The sequence below is a fragment of the Rhyacophila brunnea genome, unplaced genomic scaffold (assembly GCF_057557595.1).
Source record: "Rhyacophila brunnea isolate RB1 unplaced genomic scaffold, BYU_Rbru_1.0 scaffold_10, whole genome shotgun sequence".
Taxonomy (NCBI): domain Eukaryota; kingdom Metazoa; phylum Arthropoda; class Insecta; order Trichoptera; family Rhyacophilidae; genus Rhyacophila; species Rhyacophila brunnea.
In genome coordinates, this window is record NW_028232752.1 from 33468796 (window position 1) to 33480596 (window position 11801).

The window sequence follows — 11801 nt, forward strand, 5'->3', positions numbered from 1 at the left end:
CTATTGATGAATAAATATTTTTAAAGTACACTTTTTGATGTTTTTTTTTTCATTTCTCTACTTTTGTACATTTAACATTCGTACACATTTTCAGAAAAATATTACGTATGAAAGTCGAGAGCCTACCTGTAATTTTTTTGATACTACTTAAAAGTAGCTAGTAATTTTGGACATATCTCCATTTTTAGGACAAACAATTTTACATAAAAAGTTACCTGTTTTATTTAGGATAGATTAAATAAATATTTATTTGTTTTAGTTAATGAGCATATTAGGGAGGGCTTTTAGGAGTTGTTTTTCTTCACCAAATCTCAGAGTTATTCTTGCTTAGGAACCTACATATTTACTGTGGAAGTAATATCACAACGTAAATTGTGTCCACAATATGTCTAACTAGTAGCGCTTCATAAAATGCTCAAAATAAAGATACAGTGTGTCTCAGAAGTAAATAGTGTTTGCAATTGCATTGCAACACAACTTTACGAGTAGCGAAAAGCAAATTGCTGACAGGCATTCCCAATGATTTACTTTCGCAGTGCACTTATCTCTCGGCAGCAGAGTGAACTTATGAACATATTGCGTTTAACACACTGTAGACGCAAACCTTAAAATATCGAGACTTCTAAATAAAAAAATATATTTCTCTAAATATACTCATTTCCGAGTTATAATCGTACGTTCATCAAATACCTACTGAGGTAAAACAGGTTAGATAGAGGTTTGGAAATTTCATACTTTTAAGTTTGGATTCAAAATTTTATTCATGAAAATATAATGTTGGTTGGTAAGGTACTCATTGCGATATTGAAGAAAAATGATACTTTTCCTATGTTTTTGAAAAATGCAACAACCATAACGTAAACAATAAATGGTAAGTACATAATCATGGAATTAAAAAATAATTCCTCCTGGACCTGAAATTTTATTAAAAAATGGTATACTACTATTTTCTCTTCTAATCATAACATAATAGGTCCCGTTAGTCAAATTGTATACTATTCAATTAGTTTTTTTTTTTTGCATCAACCATACATTTTTATTAACCCATCATTAGCCAGAATCCATTTACTGATGGATAAAGGCATCCCCACAATTTTCTGTCCTTAGTTGTTCACTGTCACTACATCTGCCGAACCTAGCAGATGTGTCGATGCAGCAGGCATTAGTAGCCATTCATTGCACCTTAGGTACCAATATATTAATATAACTGCATTTTGTTCAGCAGTATTGTTACTCACTGAGCAACACGTCCTTTATTCATTGCTTACTTGTGTGGTCTCCTCGTTATAGCCAACATGCGCCGTTTCATGCCATGTTGTGCTACTCTAAGTTTATTATTTCAATTTCTCTAATATTAAGGATTTATATTATGTGTTTGTGAGGACTGCTTGCACATTATTGGTCTGTTTTCGCACACTTTATACTTTATACCCCGTTTACATGCGCATGGATTTACTGTTGATAGTAAGTATTATCGCGGCCATAACAAGAAAATATATGGGTAAACATGTATTATCATGCAGATGCAAGCTTGCATACATGAAACAAAAAAGTTTGGAAGCTTCTGAATTTTCATGCGACAGAAGGATTTTGTCGATCTGCGCCTGCGTAGTAAAACGATAGTGGCAAACTTGCCGACAAACAACAAACTATTCTCATTTTGAGGTTAACCGATTTTCACTACCGGTTAAATCGGCTTTCGAGAAATTTGCAGTGTCGTATGGGGAGCGGGATAGTCCTGACTCCTTTGTAGACTCATCCATTTCAATTCGTGACACTCAGCATGCGGGTACACAGGGCGCCTAACGTCATTGGACAGCAGAGCCAGTCCAAACATAAAAAAATCTTTCTTTACTTTCTTCTTTAAGCACTACGGTGCATGGTTGCAGCATCAGTCCCGTGCGGCTCCGTCCCGGGACGGAATGAGCACTTAAAATCACTTCTTTCAGACACGTTTAAAGCGTCATGGAAAGCGGCCGTGCATATCCATGGCTGTGCTATATGACGGGTGGTGGTGGGAACTTTAACGTAGTACCATAAAATGACAACATCGCGTCTCGTTTACTCTTGAAAAATGAGATTGGAGAGACAGTCAGCACTTTTACGTGTATTGTAACAGTTATTGTAACGATAAAATAAGCACTATTGCTGCCAGTATATCCATGCACGTGTATAGGCCCTATAAGACATACTACATAGGTGATCACATTTAAAGATAATATTCAGGCGCCACGCGAGCTTGGTTCTAAGAAGAGATATAAATTTGTTATTGAATATTGCTCCAGGCATTCCAATCGGTTGGTGATTTTTTACAACGTACTCTACCGTCTACAATTGTCGATACTCTTGATTTATTATTCACTACAGATAAGGGGTAAATCTGGAACAAGATATCACATTGTGCAGAGTGTTGATTTTTAAATCAAAGCAGGCTGAATTTTTAAGCAACGAGTCGATTATTTCTTGAATACCCTCGATTGAATTGTCTCCAGGCAGCACAACATCGCTGTATATATAACAATAATTCCTCGGTAAGACGTTATTGATTTTTGTAATATCAAGTTGAAGAGGATAATAAAAAACAAATGAGCAAAGATTCAATCTAGTCCTACTCCATTTATGACATTGAGTCATTCTGTGATAGTATCGCAAATAACATGTAACACATCATTCACGGATTTGATTATGGCGACTATCTTGGTAAGGATCTCGTACGTATATATATATATTATAAACCTAGTGATAAAATTTGACTTGGTGGAACGTTTATTTATAGTCACTAAAGCCTTGAATAAAGCGCACACCGTATACCCTATTCATTTTACGGTGTTTAATGAAAGTTCTGGGGCCATTGAAGTTAGTTTGGCGAAAACTTTTATGTGGGTTGACATTTTGAGCCCTCATTGTGAAGTTATATGTTTTCAGATACTAATTGGCTTGGTTTGTATCCATATGTAATGTTGGAAAACTCCTCCGACAGCATACCAAGGAATCGATATTATTTATCGGGAAATGATTTAGGAATACTTGTTTCTTTTATTTGAAAAAGGTTGGAACGTACTTATGCTAATTTTACAACCTAAATGTGAAACATTTATATATTCTTTTAACTTATTATAATTATACAAACTATTTTATTAATTAAAAATAAAATCATTGAGAGCCTGCTTATACTACTCTCTATCAATGGATAATCATAAATATAACATATAATGTAATTTATATAGTATAAATCTCTTCTAACATTAACGAAACTACATATTTATTAAAAATGCATGCTTTCAAATATATATAATATAATATTAAAAATTAATAGCGAATACACGAATATTGAAACACATTTAAGAATGTTCTGAAACCATTTTTAATCAAATTAGTATAGCTACATAGTTGATTTAAATTTGGCTACTGAATTTTGAAAAAATATATCTAATCTAGGTAGAAGCATTTATCAGTCAGACATTTTCTGTCAGTAGCTTAGCGTACTCATTTCGCAAGTTATGTGTACATTATGTATGAATTCCACTATATCTAAGATTTTTTTTGTATACTTATTACATAATATAAATCTTTAATATATAATTATAATTTATAATATTTACACAAAGTTTTGGTTAAGTAATAATATTATATTGGGTATTTTTTTACCATGTCTGATCTTTAGAAGATTGTACGAGTAATAAATGATTTTTGGTTCAAATTCAAACATATATTGAAAAACACCATGTGAATTTACTAGACCCGGAACCCATGATATTATAAACTGATGTGGTAACCGACCCGCCGTTGTTGGCATCTTGGCACCTTTAAAATTAATAGCTGATACTTAACTAAGATTCCAAAATATTTTATGATAATTTTTATTATAAGTTCGTTTTAAATCATTTAAAATATCTCTTTTATATCGGCATATGAATTAAATAAATTAATAACACGTTATTTAAATTTTTTTAATGAAAATCATTGCTTCCCAACCGTATTTGCATCACTGCCGATTATTGAAATTATAAAATTAATGAATCAGTATGTATGAATTGACATTTTATTTATGAGAAAAAATAATTTAAATTGAACATTAATGATTCTTTGTTTTTTTAATATGTGTTTGATTCAGTGTAAAGACTCTTATATTATGTTGGGCAAATAACAAATAATTATTCCTTTTAAAAATTATCTGTTAATACAACCTACACTTCGTCGAAGCTCATAATATGCTCCGTTTAGAATCAAATATGTTATTTTACTTATTTATAATACAGACGATCATAATAATAATTATATTCATCAAAAACAAAATAATTCATACATAATAAATTATTATTACAAACGCGAATTACATAGATACCTAACAAAAAAGCCAAGTAATGAAAATATTAAAGTCATTATAAAAATATATGGTTGAATTTTTAGTTATGATGCAGAATATTTTCATACAGATCGCTTCAATCCTCAATTTTTACTGCGGTCAAAGTATATTTGGCAAACAAATTTATTTAAGGGTGGAAGCTTTGAATTAGCTCTCGAGCTTACACTACCTTTCTGATGTTGTGACTTCACTAAATTAGATAATGAATAGTTTCAAATTCAAATCCTGAAACTTTCGTTGCAAAATTCATAGTATGTTTACTTAAGAACTTTATATTACTTAACTATATCAACAGAAAATTTGAAACCATTTTAATTAAAAACTTTTGTTGAATAACTGTGGTTTTCTTCATAGTTATTTTCTATCCCACTTATTGGTTACTGCAAACAGATGTCTCCATTTTGCCGATTCTCCGCTCTTATTTTCACTCACTCATAATAGGGCTCGCAAGTTTCTTTGTAAGCCAGTAAGCCGTCAAAGTTGTGGTTTTCCCGTAGGTACAATTCAAGCAAACTTATACGTATTAGCCAATTTTTATACCTCATATATTATAGTGTTTTTTACCCTTATTTGATTGTACTAAAATATTTAAGCCATGTAAATTTCTCCAATAGTCGCCCAACAGTCACGGACGTTTTCACATTTTATCAAATTTACTCTTCTTCCAAAAATATTTTTAGCTTAAAAGTTGTCAGGCATATGGATCTTATGAATAAAATATGATAAATAATGCGACATAAGCAACAAAATCATTTTTTTCTATTTCAGAAATGAATAACACAATATAAAATTTAGAATAATGTGTATTAACTTGTGAAACTAAGGCTATGAGAATCATCACCACCACCGTGGATTAAAGCCTCCCCAAAATCTTTCCACTCCTCTCAGCTATAAAAATACCTAGTACTTACACCTACATAATATTTCGTTTTAATCATACTTTAAACATTATAAGTACACAATTTCTTTAAAATATCAATTTGAAAATTGCCCCGAAGACTGAATTATAAAATACATAGAAAAACAGTAAAAAGACTTACGTAGGTACACTCAAGTATAAATAAAGTAATTACTTTGTAGAAAAAGATTATTCTACAGTCATTGCATTTAATGTTTGTTTTATTGTTAATATGTCTTGAGAGTAAACTTTTTTCATCTAAAACTGTCTCTGTAGTTTTGAAACTGTGACGTGACAATTAATAGTTGTATCACACTATATTGGTTAAGGCAGTGATGTAAAACATTTTTTATTTTTCTTCTTTTTATGACATCCCATATCGAATGTCGGCCACAATTAGTGTGACCTTCTCTTTACCATATGCTACTAAAAAAAATCAGTGAATCTACAACAATTTATTGTACCTACTTGGTATTGACTGTGGTTTATACATAATCAAATGCGGCTTCTTCTTCTAACTATTGATTTTTTGATTGATTGGGGAATTCTGTAGTATTTTTTTCTCATAGTGAGACCAATGTGCTGTATTTTTGTAATTCAAATATTCGGTTATTTTGCATTTTCTTAAACATATTATATATTTGTCACCCCATCAGTTCAAAGATATTTAAGGGCTTATTATTTGGTCTACCTTATCCATTTTTATAATAATTGGTCACTGGCCGCACGGGTATATATAAATGTGATGGTTAATGATAGTATCGTAAAAACTATACCAGTTACAGATATTTGAAATATTTTCTGGTGTCCCTCAGGGCTCAAACTTGGGGCCATTACTGTTCACAATTTTTGTAAATGACATAGCATTTGTAATTAAAAATGCTATGTTTTTTTGAACCATCTTATGAGATCGTAATGAATTTCAACATGACGTCTGACAACCAGTGATAAGGGATGCATCCTTTAGGCCTTTGAATATGTTTTATTGTTGGAAACGACCCAAAATATTATTGAACTACTTCACCCTTTCACGCAGCAATGTAAGAACATAGGGCAAAGAAATACACCGTTGCAAGATTTTTTACGATTCTCTCCCACGTCCCGCATAGCATTTTATTTTGCACCGCGTAGATTGCTCTTCTAGCATCGCTAGGTGAAGATTGGCCATACCTTAAAAATGTGGACTTTGTGGATTAGCACGTACAGACTCGATACCAACACGAATCTGGATGTTGTAGAAACCAAAATATTATCCATTTTATTAATATCTCCACAATTCGCTGTAGATTTTTCTCGCCCCCCGAAGAGGTTTCTTAATAAATATTTATGATAAATGATTGTTAGCCATTTGCCACAACTAATTGGATCCATGATCTGGATATAAACACATTGAAAGAATATGTTGTGAATTTCCCAGACGTCAAATTCCACATCACAGCATAAGAAGCAGACGTTCAGTCAATACTATCGTAATCATTAAAAAAATAATTTGTTGTATAAATTACCAACGAGGAATATGAGTCCTTAAAAAAAATTCCTGACAATATCTCTCCACCCAACTTTTCATTCTATGGTCATCAAAGATGAAAATCTCAAGAGACCCAGTCAAAATGTGGAGTAGGGAATCTCCTTCCAATCTAATGACCCACTTAAAATTTTAACTAGGCATCTCTTCTTGCAATGTGGCAAAAAGAACTGAAATACACTTCCAAAAAAATTTATTAAAATAAATTCTTTTGGAAACCGTATTACCATATTATATAACTTGTATTATTATCATTATCTGATTATTTATTAATAATGGTGTGGCAACCAATATTATAAAATTTAATATAATTTATATTATTATCATTTTTTTTTTATGAAATGGAAATTTATCAAGTAGGTAATTAATGATGACTCATTTTTGTTCTAGGTCGTTTGTGGGATTTCTGCTTTGGTCATGGGAAGCGTGGCTTTTATAGAAGAGAGAAGAGAATCAAACTTAGGACTTGGTATACCTGCAGGTGGTGCTACTGTATTAGCAGCTGGTGAGATGATTTGTTATTTATTTTAATTTTATTTATGATATTATTTGAACCCCCCTCGGAATAATTTACTATATTAAATAAAGAAAATCAACTTTGAAGTTTTCCCAATCACGATAAATGTTTTTACTGTAATTTAAAAATGTATTTTGAATACTCATACTTTTATAATTTGGAACAACAATTATCCTTGTTGGAACTTGAACCCACATTAAATTTATCGGATTTCGGGGGAAAGCATTTCCGATACAATTAGAAATTATGCTTAAATTTCCCAACTGCAATGCATATGCAGTGTTATTCGATATTTTGTGGCAACTATATTTTATTATTTGAAATCAAGGTATTAACGATTTTCACATAAGTACGAGTACGTTAAAAATAAAATTAAAAGTGATCCGAACGCCGTTTAATCCAATTTTGTGTTATTGTAATTTAATTTCGGGTAAACAAAATAAATATATATTTTCATATAAGTATAATATATACTTATATATTTTTTGGTTTTCACTGTAATCTGCAAAATAATTTTAATTACATTCAAATGAGGAACACAGACTTTATGAAATGTTCACTGTATACTGTTTCCCAAATATATTATATAATATAATATATTGTCTTGAATTGTCGAACACGTAGTGAAAAATACCATTATGCCAAAATATAAAATTGTAGGTGCACGTAATAACGAGTGACAATGGAGTTTGGTGAAAAAATTCCCGACGCTTCAATAGCCTCGTTAGACGGGGTCTTCCTCTCAATAGATATTTGTTAGTATTAGTATAGTCACCACATTTTTACAGTATTTATAGATTGTTTTAAATGAGAATTTTGATTAAATGTATCGTTCATATTTTTTCCAAATGAAAACATAGTATTATTAATAAAAGTTCGTAATATTATGTTAAAGACAATTTATTTTTATTTACATAAATAATAATTTATTACCTACCAATAGGTTTTGGTATTTTAGATATTATCATCATAATTATATTAGTTTTGTTATTGTTCACCTATGTTATATTCACTGATAGTTTTGTTTAATTTTATGTTATATTCAAATTTATTCAAATTTAAATTTAAATTTATTTGCTTTTACATAATATAGTGAATATTTCAAATTATAAATTTAAGACGTTTACAACATGGCATTTAAAAGCAAAGAAATAGTATTAAAACAGTGTAAAGAAGAAAGAAATATATGCACATAATATGCAAAGAAATATCACAAAAACAGCATAACAAGTAAATAGGTACAAAAATGATAAAAAATATAATGTATGTAAGCACACCGAATGAGGTAAGTGGAATTTTAAGAATTTATAAAACAATGCCTACCTATACTCATCTCACGTAGGTGGAATATATTAACATCCGAAGCGATTTGGTTGAACAGAGTTATTGCTCTCCCAATTGGCATCGTCAATGGCATCATATTTATAAATTTGCCTCTCAAATTTTATTATTGGACTCCCAAATGAAATAAAGGCATTGTTTTGTTCTACCTACTTATGTAAATCAACGTTTTCCACTATGGAAGTGATTAAAGGTAGATACAGACTCATATATGTAAATCTTGATAATTGCATTCGGATGGGAATATTCACCGAGAATTGAAAAAATTGTGGACGAAAGTGATTATCATTCTTTTCACCAATTATTTTTACTTTAATAATGCGCCGGCTAGACGGCAGCGACTTCCCTGCGCGGTATAGACTTTACAGCGCTTTTTGGTTTGCGCGTGCTTCCGTTTTCCGTCCTTACACACGGTTTTTCCGATACAAACCGGTTTGCGCAGGTAAGCTTTTCGTAAAGCATGAGCCTCTAGCCGGCGCATTATTCACACTTATTTCTAGGTATTTTATTTATAAATAAATAATTACGCATACGTAAAGTACGCATTGTTTTATTGGAAGTCCGATGTCCTAATTTATTTTAAGTAATATAATAATATCATGTATGGTACGATAAAGGATGATGATAAAATAATTATAAAGAAGGAATGTGTCTAAATAGCTCACATGACAATTACAATTTCTGAAAGTAGCTCACATTGAGTTTGGAGACCACTGCTCTAAATAATAGAAAAAATAATAGATTTTTTTTTAAATATTACGCGTTTTGTATAATAATTATGTATTCGATTTTAATATATAAATAATTTAATTGAAGGGATTGGACCAATTTAAAAATAGACAAAAATAGTATAGACAGTATTGACAAATAAATACAAATATTTCTTATAACAAAAAAACAATTGGCCTTAGACTATAGATACATCTAGACGCCACCCATTGCATTGCTAAATGAAGCTGCATGCCGTGCGTTTGGTTTGTGGGCGAGCGAACGCATTCGTATACAAATGTTTGAGAGTATAGACCATTTCGCTAGTGCTCGCCCAAAGTGTTCACACTAGACGCTCAAAATTTTAATATAATTTTCTATTTTTTTTACGTTATATAGTATTTTTAAGCGGTCAAAATGCAACCATTAGGTAAAGATATCCATAATAAAAGTTATTTTAAAGAAACACTAGGTCACTTGATTTTAAAATACATAATAATATACAAATAAATTACCACGAACATATTGTATCAACTTACCTACGAAACGTGATAATATCATCTTCTTGCTTATCAATACGGCTACCACATTTTAATACAACACACAGAACCATCTTTTCTACTTAATTAACAAAAAATATTTACCACTGACTTTATGTTTCAACACAAAAAAATAGCTATTTTAGCAACACGTGCTCGCAGGTTATCGACGCTTAGTTAAGCAACAAACTAAGAGTTGGCGGCGACACCATAGCAAACTATCTCACACATCTTTAAACCTTTTATCTTACTCTAGCGCGTATCGCAGAGATTATAAGGGTGCCGAATACTTTCTCACTCGCACTTATGCATCGTTTCTGTTCAGGCTTTGCAATTTGCTTAATCTATTATATCAAAACGCTTTCATGTTTTTTCATTTTCGATTTATTAATATTTAATATATAAAATTACTTTTATATTGTGACCAATATATACGTTTACCATACAGCTTAAGAATAATGCTACACACGTGTTACTGGGATACTTGATTTTCACATTTTCATATTCAATTTTGTTACGCTATCAGAATCCTCTAAAATTCTATTGACCAATTTTCTTCACAAGTGTCTCATTCCTTTGGATCTTCTCTTATTTTAGTGATTTTCGATATCACTGTTCTTAAAATACAAACGTGTTGGGTTTTTCAATATAATTTCATTATGAACTAGTTTGCACAATGTAACATGTATTGCAAATTCATTATTAGTATCAAATTTATTTGAACCATTAATAAATTGAATGTAGATTACTAAACGTATATTTAAGGGAAAGTGTAGTAGTATCGAGAGAATTTACAAATCATTAAATTTAAATAATATAATTGATCAATAAATTACTTTTTAAAGTATTCATCACGTAATACTTACGTGTGTATCTAAAAAATATTACAGTGTATTATATTTAACTGTTATATACTTGCGTGTTCATTCTTTCTTCTTTTGTCCATGTCCAATCGTAATATGATCATTGATCATATTATGGGCCTCCATACAGTGGAAGTTTGTATTAACATATTTTTGTTACGACAAATCGTGCGTGTTTGAACATGTACCTAACCGATTTTTTTTAAACGTTACATGTTCAAACACGCGCGTCAACATGATCTTACTCCCTACTTCATTTATCGTTTGTCAATTTATGGCTACGGCCGTATGTTATTGCTTAGCCACTGGGAAATGCCAATAAAAATGGTGTATTTCAAAAAAATACAACCTCATTCTTAGGTCAATAATTATTATAAAGCAATCATTATTCGTAGGATGTTTATGACATTTGAATGGTCAAAGACAAAGCTTATAATCGGTATCTTTACAATTATCTTTAAATGTGTAAATCTTGCCCATTTTTTGAATAATAAAATGCCTAATTCTTGTCAAATTTGGGATCACAGAGATTATCAATATAATTTTTATTGTAAATATTTTACTATAATAATGTCGACATAAATTTTACTAATGGTTTTATAAATGCGTTTAAAAATTAATAAATATAAAAAATTTTACCACCACTTCACATGGACGTACCGAAATATGACTATATTCTAAAACATTAGAGCGAGAGGTTTAAAAGAATACTATTTTATGTAATAAAAATACTTTATGCAGTCATTAAATGTTTAAAATAAATATAAAGGATAATAAGGCTTCAAAATTATGTAAATCGATTATGTACAACGTTTTAGGAATGTCCAAAATCATGCTTTGAAAATAGCATAAAAGCTCAATTTTGACGTACGCTGAGCATGTACCCCCTTAAGCTTAGGCCCATACTCCAAACACAATTAAAAAAACTATATGTGTATTTGGCAGACTCTGGATTCGAACCTATATCCACGACATGATAAGTCGACACGTAAGGTACTCGGCATCGTGGGCGTAATATTTACATGCTTACACATTATTTTATCG